Source organism: Apodemus sylvaticus, chromosome 9 (assembly GCF_947179515.1).
Source record: "Apodemus sylvaticus chromosome 9, mApoSyl1.1, whole genome shotgun sequence".
NCBI lineage: Eukaryota > Metazoa > Chordata > Mammalia > Rodentia > Muridae > Apodemus > Apodemus sylvaticus.
In genome coordinates, this window is record NC_067480.1 from 104,886,306 (window position 1) to 104,891,333 (window position 5,028).

At 44.6% G+C, this 5,028-nt stretch overlaps 1 non-coding gene across 1 annotated transcript; it reads right to left on the reverse strand.

Moving 5' to 3' along the window:
• Positions 1-1,034: 1,034 nt before the first annotated feature.
• On the reverse strand, positions 1,035-1,141 carry LOC127693191 (U6 spliceosomal RNA). Its single transcript, XR_007979644.1, has one exon. It is a non-coding gene; the product is annotated as a U6 spliceosomal RNA (small nuclear RNA).
• Between the last annotated feature and the right edge of the window lie 3,887 nt (positions 1,142-5,028).

The window sequence follows — 5,028 nt, forward strand, 5'->3', positions numbered from 1 at the left end:
CCATCTGATACACTGCCCCCGTATCTGCTGATGTGTTAGCTCCTGCCTTCAGAGTACTTGCATGCATTCCCCTGGGAGCCCCTGGCACGTTCCCCCGGGTGGAAGGGAAGTAAGTGCGTGCGCAGAACTGCTCCCTTCTGAGGTTTAGCCCCTGATTCTTTATCCTCAGACTTCTGGCTGACATTCTGCCTGTCATCTGTGGCCTTCCTCTACCTCACAGCCTAGTTTCCTAATAGTCAGAAACTGTTAAGAGAGGCCAGTTTAAGTAAGACAGTTATGTTCTCAGACTCCAGGTTAGCCATGACAGGACCGTGCAGCTTCAGCAACTGTATCATAATTTCATCATCAATGTGTGTTAATCTGCACAGGGACTGGATCAAATCAGAAGAGAGAATGAAATGGGACCACGTGTGTTGTGTAACACACCTAGGTCCACACTTGTAAAATACTGCATCCACCCTCCAACGCAACACACACTCGGTACGGTCATCCCTCCTTCAATGATTCATTGTCTCAGCGCAAAGACACCACTTTCGGGAATGAGATAAATAATGCAGAGAATTAGACTTGTGGCAAAATCTCTTCAATATAGCATTAGCAAATTTGAATTTTATCAGATAGGAAAGGAAGAGCTATTTTGAATAAGAGAGGGATAAGAAAGAGTGAGTGTGTGTTTGCAAGTGGCAAGTGGACGTATTCCTATTCTTTTTTTTTTTTTTTGATATATTTTTATTTACCTTTCAAATGATTTCCCCTTTTCTGGGTCCCCACTTCCCGCAAGTCCCATAAGCCCTCTTCCGTCCCCCTGTTCTTCCATCCACCCCTTCCCACTTCCCTGTTCTGGAATTCCCCTATACTCTTGCACTGAGTCTTTCCAGAACCAGGGGCCACTCCTCCATTCTTTTTGGACATCATTTAATATGTGGATTGTGTCCTGGGTATTCAAAGTTTCTAGGCTAATATCCACTTATCAGTGAGTGCATACCATGAGTGATCTTTTGAGACTGGGTTACCTCACTTAGTATGATGTTCTCAAAAATATGGAACGCTTCACGAATTTGCATGTCATCCTTGCGCAGGGGCCATGCTAATCTTCTCTGTATCGTTCCAATTTTAGTATATGTGCTACCGAAGTGAGCACTCCTATTCTTTATATACACAGAATCAGGTATGTTATCTTGTGTGTGTGTGTGTGTGTACATCTCTCTTTCTCTCTGTTGTATGTGTATACATTTTTCTCTTCATCTCTGGTGTGTGTGTGTATGCAAACATCTCTCTCTGGTGTTTGTATTTGTATGTGTATACATCTCTCTTTTTCTCTGTTGTGTGTATATACATCTCTTCCTCTCTGTTGTGTATGCACACATGTCTCTCTGGGTTTTATGTGTATGTGTGTGTGTATACATCTTTCTCTGTTGTGGGTTTGTATACATATATCTCTCTTGTGTGTGTGTATGTATATATCTCTAGGTGTGTTGTGGATGTATGTATACATCTCTCTTTCTGGCTGGTGTGTGTGTGCACACATCTCTCTATGGTGTGTGTTTGTGTGTCTGTGTGTGCACATCTCTTTCTGTCTCTGGTGTGTGTGTGTGTGTATGTATGTGTGTATGTATGTGTGTGTGTGTGTGAGTGTCTGTGCCCACACACAGGTAGGGGTGTTGGGGAGGTATGCTCACAGATACCACTTACCCAGTTACTGAGAACAGCACACACTGACCAGCCCCAGAGCTACAGGCTGCCAGCAGGAAGGTGACGCAATGCCTCTGTGGCTTTTGCCTCCTTTGGTCACATGGTGGTGAGGTAGTCACTACAGTGGTTTGCAGTGCTCTGGCTCTGATGAAAGGAGGGACTCTGGGCTCTTTCTCCTCCCTTCTTTTCCCACGTTCATGACTGTCTTCATCCTTCAGAAGGTTGGCCTCAGGGGTTTCTCTACATCTCAATCAGAGAGAGAGAGATGGAAGAGAAGCAAGAGAGGTGAAACACAGAAGCGTTTTGTGTGTCAATCAAGCAAGTCGCACGATTTCAGCCTTAAAATGATGACACTTGAATCAAGGGGCCAAATGTATCAATATGAGAGTCCATTGACATGATCAGCCAGCCACGGTCATGAAGAAGAAACTATGAAGCCTTTGTCACTGCAGACTGAAGGGCAGGGTTCCATGATCTGTGGCTGCTTTCCACTCGATGCCCTCATGTGCAGCTTGGATAGGGAAGGAACTGCAGAGGCCTCACCCCTAACAGAGGAGCTATTTACAGAGGATAACTACAGGGAAGAAGAATCGTTCCTCGAAACTGTGGCAGGTATAGTGGATTTCCCATGCTCCATTGGAAGGCTCCACACACAGGCACATATGGGAAGCCCGACCTGAGCTTTGTGGGTTTAAAACGTGAAGACACAATGCTAGGAGGTCAAGACATTTGGGAGGGTTACTAGTTACTAAGAGGATAGCTGTATACATTCAAGGGAATTCTGGGTAGTTCAGCAATGGCTGTCTCACATAGAAGAGGTTGGAAATATGGTAGCTGTTTAGCTCAAGAGGCTGGATGTCTCAGCTGTCCCCATCTGGTGCTGAAGGCCTGGAGGATTCCCGGAGAGCTGCCCACTAGCCCACGGTGGAAACTGGAAGAAGCAGGTTCTAATAGCAGTGAATAGATGCTGCAGCCACAGCTTAGATGAACCTGCCATCAAGAGTAAAAACAAGTAGGCCCAAATGAAAGGCTCCTTCTTCCCTGCCCTTTTAACTGAGCCATCCTGGGAAGGTGCTGAACACATTTAGACATCCTCTTATGTCAAATAATCAGAGCAGGAAAATCGCTCACAGCGGTGCCAAGCAGTCTGCATTTTAGTTGATTCCATAGCCAGTTAAGTTGACAACCACTATTAGCTATCATGGGAAGGGGGCACACAGGCATAAAGTTTCTGCAACATACTTTTAATAAGGGTTCAACCTCTCCTCTAGCCAACCACTGATCAGAGGTAGTGGAAGATAAGAGTTATTAGGATATGGGGGAGGTGGACCTGTTCAGCAATAGTTCTTTGGGGGAGAGCTCCAACTTTGGCATAAGTTCAGTCCTGTAGCAGACACCAAATATGACTCAGCAGTGGCAGGCCAGTCCTATCGGCAGGCAGACACCAGGCACAAACCAACAGCTGTAGTTCAATCCTGAAGAAACTGCAAGGCTCGCCAACCAGCTTGAGGAGAGGCCACAGAAGACACAAGCTGCCTCAGGAATCTCATGAGCCATTCTTTTTTTTTTCCGATATATTTTTTATTTATATTTCAAATGATTTCCCCTTTCCTAGCCCCCCCTCCCCGAAAGTCCTGTAAGCCCCCTTCTCTCCCCCTGTCCTCCCACCCACCCCTTCCCACTTCCCTGTTCTGGTTTTGCCAAATACTGCTTCACTGAGTCTTTCCAGATCCAGGGGCCACTCCTCCTTTCTTCTTGTACCTCATTTGATGTGTGGATTATGTTTTGGGTATTCCAGTTTTCTAGGTTAATAACCACTTATTAGTGAGTGCATACCATGATTCATCTTTTGAGTCTGGGTTACCTCACTTAGTATGATGTTCTCCAGCTCCATCCATTTGCCTAAGAATTTCATGAATTCATTGTTTCTAATGGCTGAATAGTACTCCATTGTGTAGATATACCACATTTTTTGCATCCACTCTTCTGTTGAGGGATACCTGGGTTCTTTCCAGCATCTGGCAATTATAAATAGGGCTGCTATGAACATAGTAGAGCATGTATCCTTATTACATGGTGGGGAATCCTCTGGGTAAATGCCCAGGAGTGGTATAGCAGGATCTTCTGGAAGTGAGGTGCCCAGTTTTCGGAGGAACCACCAGACTGATTTCCAGAGTGGTTGTACCAATTTGCAACCCCACCAGCAGTGGAGGAGTGTTCCTCTTTCTCCACACCCTCTCCAACACCTGCTGTCTCCTGACTTTTTAATCTTAGCCATTCTGACTGGTGTAAGGTGAAATCTCAGGGTTGTTTTGATTTGCATTTCCCTAATGACTAACGAAGTTGAGCATTTTTTTTTTGCATTTCTTTTTTTTTATTCGATACATTTTTATTTACATTTCAAATGATTTCCCCTTTTCTAGCCCCCCACTCCCCGAAAGTCCCGCAAGCCCCCGTCTCTACCCCTGTCCTCCCACCCACCCCTTCCCACTTCCCCGTTCTGGTTTTGCCAAATACTGCTTCACTGAGTCTTTCCAGAACAAGGGGCCACTCCTCCTTTCTTCTTGTACCTCATTTGATGTGTGGATTATGTTTTGGGTATTCCAGTTTTCTAGGTTAATATCCACTTATTAGTGAGTGCATACCATGATTCACCTTTTGAGCCAGGGTTACCTCACTTAGTATGATGTTCTCTAGCTCCATCCATTTGCCTAAGAATTTCATGAATTCATTGTTTCTAATGGCTGAATAGTACTCCATTGTGTAGATATACCACATTTTTTACATCCATTCTTCTGTTGAGGGATACCTGGGTTCTTTCCAGCATCTGGCAATTATAAATAGGGCTGCTATGAACATAGTAGAGCATGTATCCTTATTACATGGTGGGGAATCCTCTGGGTATATGCCCAGGAGTGGTGTAGCAGGATCTTCTGGAAGTGAGGTGCCCAGTTTTCGGAGGAACCGCCAGACTGATTTCCAGAGTGGTTGTACCAATTTGCAACCCCACCAGCAGTGCATTTTTAAAGATGCTTCTCCACCATCCGAAGTTCTTCAGGTGAGAATTCTTTGTTTAACTCTGTACCCCATTTTTTAATAGGGTTGTTTGGTTTTCTCTAGTCTAACTTCTTGAGTTCTTTTTATATATTCGATATTAGCCCTCTATCTGATGTAGGATTGGTGAAGATCTTTTCCCAATTTGTTGGTTGCCGATTTGTCCTCTTGATGGTGTCCTTTGCCTTACAGAAACTTTGTAATTTTATGAGGTCCCATGTGTCAATTCTTGATCTTAGAGCATACACTATTGGTGTTCTGTTCAGAAACTTTCTCCCTGTA